Raw genomic sequence first — 6,194 nt, 5'->3', positions numbered from 1 at the left:
AACTTATCTATATCCTAATTCACCTATTAGTGTAAAAACTTTAGACACAAAGTAAGATAGCATGACAGAAAGTCAATATCCCGTTGGATATCTGAACGTACTAGCGCACATGCTCAATATTGAATTGTGTTATGATCGTATGCATACGGAGGAGCATCCAGTTGATGGCATGGTTCGACAATGTATTTCTAGTCTTTCCAGTCTCTCATTTATTTACACCTTAGAGGACATGAGTGCTGAGAATGTTGCATGGAAGTTGATGTTGCTCGAGCAACTCGTGCCTTCTCCAACATCAGCATTGTCCATATTGGTATGCATGAGCCTGAACAGTTCCACTTTCCCGGTCATTGCTGGGAAAAGAATGTTGTGTCTGTGTAGCTCAGCCGTAATACGAGGAATGGTCCATGACCTGATGGAACCTGATTGGTGTCACCTTTTTGTGTAGGTGTAGTGGACCAGACTGGAGTACTGGGGATTGACATGTCATCACCTTCTTACAGGGATCTGAGACATACTGCAATATATTAATACTTAGCTTGGATCAGGATCATTTTACTTGCTGGCTAGCTAGTGCCAAGTGGCAAAGCAATTAACTAGGTAGGTGACAGGTGAGGTCCTGCTAGTTTCCAAGTGGCTTGAGAGGCTCTGTCTATGCTTTGGCGCAAGGGGATTCATGGCCACTGAACGTTGTGGCGGGGTGTTGGCCTCTCTGTGACATTTAAATCATGAGATAGATTGGGTGTGACAAGTGAGGCCCTCTCTATGCCACTGTGTGAGGCGGCTAACTATGTTTTGGCCCGTGGGGGGGGGCGTAATACCTCATGCATGGAGGATGGGTGTTGGTCTCGCAGGACCACTAACTCCAAGGCAGAGATGCCAAAAACTTAACATCTATTGGCCACCAGTAAAACCTACTCACTAAAAAGGTATATATTGCGGTGGAGCCATCTTGGCTAAAATCATATCTGAACTTGTATAAGAGTTTTGACAGTGTGGCCCAAGGCGTATCGTCTATCATAACTCATCTAATATTCCACATCGAAGGTAATACCTGTTTGTGGCATTATGATAATAAGATTGAGGAAATATTATCACTACATAACTGTAAAATAGTGATATCCATATACTAGGTGCCTATAAGTGTACTACCCAGAACCTAAAACAAGACATTATATTCTTAATCCAAAATCTATAAATGTTTTCAATGACATGCCCAAACGAGGTGCCGAATTAGCCTGTGGCAGGTTGCCCATTACAGGGCATATGAACACATGTTATAAAGTCATAGTGATGCTAGGAGTAGGAAATATGTCTATCCTGATTTGTATCCCAAATTTCAGGGTGGCTGTGTGGGCTGTGTTGGGATTAATGTGGGTTAAGGTAGGATGTGAATCGGAGAATGGTTGTGGAGTTTGTGTATGTAGCTAAGACATGTTGGTGATGAGATGGTAGAGAACCCAATAGTTACGAATAATCATCTAGTTTATGAAATGGTGAAAAGAACAGAAACTGTATATAAACACTTATAAAACTGAGCCCAATTAAACGAGTTGTTGGAAGACAGAATCAAAACGGGAACAAAGGCCTCTAGAATGCCACAGTGGCTGAACAGGCTAGAGGCCATGATGGATGTATATAATACATAGGAAAAGACAGGAGATATAAGACATACATTAAAAGACCTACACCTGGAATGCTTAGAAGGATGATAAATACTTATGCATACACAGCTGGCATAGAAGATTAGGGTGGAAAGCAACAGGAAATGCTAAAATAGGGGTATTTTTTATATACACCCCTATATATTATTAACCCTTAATAGGGAACACATGGGATGGGCGGCTGCATTGTAACAAGGCTGAGTGATACAAAAAATGGATACAAATGCAGAAAGATAAGTAATGCGCTCACTCCCATGCTCACTATGTCATAAATATATATTAATGACAGTTAGAATGAAATTACATATGTATTATATTAAATAAATTGTGTATATAATTTTTTTAAATAATTGTATTTATTTTATTAATTTATTATTGTAATTATAAGTATAAATATCTATACAAAATATGTATATTAAATATATATATATATATATATATATATATCTTATGTATATGTAACTTCATTCTAAGTGTATTTTAATATTCATATATGTATTTATATTAAAATACAAGTATGAAATTATATATATATATATATATAGTTGTAATTATTTTTATTTGTGTACTATTTATTCTTTTCACCTATTTCACTATTAGAGGGACTGCCTGACAGCCCTGGCAGTCCCTCTGCAGGCAGATCTGCAGGCAGCTATGTCTGCCATGTGATCGTTATTTGAGAGCAATCACATAGCCTACAGGAACCTGATTTGGCATGGGAGTAGTGATGTCCCGAACAGTTCTCCGGGAACCGTTCGCCAGCGAACATAGCTGCGCGATGTTCGGTCCACCCCCTATTCGTCATGGAGGTGGGAGGGTCTGGGAGGGAGGGTCTGCTGCTGATTGGCTAGAATGTGTCTGCTGACTGTGAGGTACAGGGTCAAAGTTTACTCAATGATGACGAATAGGGGGCGGACCAAACATTGCGCGTGTTCGCGACCGCGAACACGCTATGTTCGCTAGCGAAAGGTTCCCGGCGAACTGTTCGGGACATCACTACATGGGAGGACTGCCTGGGCTGTCAGGCAGTCTTTCTGAAGCGGAGCTCCCGGGAAGGTAAGTACTATCCCTTGCCCCTGGCAGTCAGCATAGAGAAAGCATAGAGAGCATAGAAGAAATAAAACATGTACAAAACATGACCTGTTTTTAGTGATGTCCGAATAGTTCCCGGCGAACACATTGCACACACTGCACACACACTGCATACACTATGCACACTCTACACACACTGCATACACACTGCATACACTATACACACACTGCAATAACTATGCACACACTGCACACATTATACACACACTGCACACACTATACACACACTGCATACACACTATAAACACACTGCATACACACTATATACACACTATACACACTGCACACACTATACACACACTGCATGCACACTATACACACACTGCACACACTATAAACACACACTGTACACACTATACACATACTGTACACACTGCATACACTATGCAAACACTATACACACACACTACACACACTGCATACACACTGCACACAATATACACACTACACACACTGCATACACACTGCACACACTATACAGACTGCACACACTATACACAATATACACACACTGCACACACTATACACACACTGCATACACTATGCACACACTGCACACTCTATACACACACTGCACACACTATACACCCACTGCACACACTGCACACACACTGCATACACTATACACACTCTACACACACTGCACACGCACTGCATACACTATGCACACTCTATACACACTGCATACACACTGCATACACTATGCACACACTGCACACTCTATGCACACACTATACACATACTATACACACTCTACACACACTGCATACACACTGCACACATTGCATACACTATACACACACTGCACACACTAGAAACACACTGCATACACCCTATACACACACTGCATACACACTATATACACACTATACACACTGCACACACTATACACACACTGCACACACTATACACACACTACACACACTATACACACACTATACACACAATATACACACACACTGTACACACTATGCACACACTGTACACACTATGCACACACTATACACACACTGCACACACTACACACACTCTACACACACTGCACACACTATACACACACTATACACACACACTGTACACACACTGTACGCACTATACACACACTGCATAAACATACATTTAAAAAAAATTGCAGTTGTTTTTTACATTTCAAAGTTGGGGAGGGGGGTGCCAAATAAAGGATCCGCCCCGGGTGCCAAATGCTCCAGGTACACCCCTGTATAGAGGGGAGCCATGTTACTCTGTATATAGAGAGGATCCATGTTTACACTGTATATAGAGGGAAGCCATGTTACTCTGTATAAAGAGAGAAGCCATGTTACTCTGTATATAGAGGGAGCCATGTTATTCTGTATATAGAGGGAGCCATGTTTACACAGTATATAGAGGGAAGCCATGTTACTCTGTATATAGAGGGAGCCATGTTTTTCTGTATATAGAGGGAGCCATGTTTACACGGTATATAGAGGGAAGCCATGTTACTCTGTATATAGAGGGAGCCATGTTTACACTGTATATAGAGGGAGCCATGTTACTCTGTATATAGAGAGGAGCCATGTTTACACTGTATATAGAGGGGAGCCATGTTACTCTGTATATAGAGAGGAGCCATGTTTACACTGTATATGGAGGGAAGCCATGTTACTCTTTATATAGAGAGGAGCCATGTTTACACTGTATATAGAGGGAGCCATGTTTACTCTTTATATAGAGGGAGCCATGTTACTATCTGAGGTGGTTAACTATGATTGGCCCTGGCATGTTTGTTAGTCTGGCCTGCATGGTTGTATGGCATGAATAAAAGTAGCATGTTTCAACTATATTAGTAGTTAGACTAGTTTGCACCAAAACATGTGCAAATGGGGAGTTTGCGGTTGTGCAAATGGACTGTTTGCGGTTGTTTGCGGTGCGTTAATCGGGGAGTTTGGTCTGTCACTGTGAAGCGGGCGTAACCCTTACACTACCTGATCGATACAACATCATACCTGATGTTTTAAAGCACGTTATTCCAAACAATTTAGGAATGTTAGGTGATTTCTGCCCTTTATGGATTAAAACCAGACTCTGCATCAACTGTGTAATTTTCCATGGGAGTTTTGCCATGGATCTCCCTCCGGCATGCCACAGTCAAGGTGTTAGTCCCCTTGAAACAACTTTTCCATCACTTTTGTGGCCAGAAACAGTCCCTGTGGGTTTTAAAATTCGCCTGCCCATTGAAGTCTATGGCGGTTCGCCCGGTTCGCCGGTTCGCGAACGTTTGCAGAAGTTCCCGTTCGCCGTTCGCGAACCGAAAATTTTGTGTTCGCGACATCACTACCTGTTTTCTTTGCCCTCGATTTTCTTATGTATAAAGCTTTGCACATTTATACATGTGTGATTTTATCCATCTATTCTGTTTTGCATCAAAATGTTGTCTTTCTGACAACTTAATATGCACTTCCACATGACCACTACATAGTATACTGATTTTAGAGGTTAGAAAAAGTCTGTATGTCTGTGTATATGTATACACACAAAGATACAGAGAAAAAGATATGTATTATTTTACATTAGAGGATACACATAAAAGCAAGTGAGAATTCTTGAAAGAATATTGATTTACATTCACTGGTATCTACGAGCAATGCCATATTTCCAGTAAACTAATTAAGCTCCTGCTCTCCCTCTAGCTACTTCATTCATGAAGTTACCTGGGATGTAAATCCAGCCTTGCAGGATACCCATACAGTATTATTTAACTCTGTAACTAAAGGATTAAAGGTGGAGCAGAAAAGGATAACTGTTTCAAAACTATTGTGCTGATTAAAGATACATATATTTTGCTGAAGTCATTTAGGTTCAGCATTACTGACCTTTAAGACAAATCTCTCCTCGGGTAGTGACAGATTGCTTTGATGGTCTTTGCATAACAAGATGTTACTCTGTAATCAGCAGGTGATTGACACATTCCTTTCTTTGTTATTTTAAATAACCAGTGATTTTACAACAATTAGCTAAACCTTCAGGTCTTCAAGCTTATTATTGTTGTATTAATGTGTGCTCATTTATCATTTTAACGTTTGTCCAGATTTATGCACTGCTAATGTTTTAAAATAAGGCCTCTCGGTTTGTTTCATAACTTCTATGAAGATTATAAGGTGCTACATTCACATTCTAGCACTTTTCCCCTGACAAATTGATCTCTAGGAGGAAATATGAGTTTATGTTTTGTAAATAAACAGGAATATCGACTTTCTATTTCTTCCCCATTGTGTACACGAATTTAAGGGGTCCTATGGGGATACCATTTGTCTCAGGAAATGATAATCTGACCCAGAATGTAAGCATCTATCTACATGAGATTCTCCAAACATCAGTTATTAATGTATACCTTCTTATGAATATGACGATATTAAGCACTGAGCACAATTAGTTTCGATATCCCTCTTCACCCACCACAGC

This window comes from Pelobates fuscus, chromosome 8 (genome assembly GCF_036172605.1).
Source record: "Pelobates fuscus isolate aPelFus1 chromosome 8, aPelFus1.pri, whole genome shotgun sequence".
Taxonomy (NCBI): Eukaryota; Metazoa; Chordata; class Amphibia; order Anura; family Pelobatidae; genus Pelobates; species Pelobates fuscus.
This window is presented reverse-complemented; position numbering follows the sequence as displayed.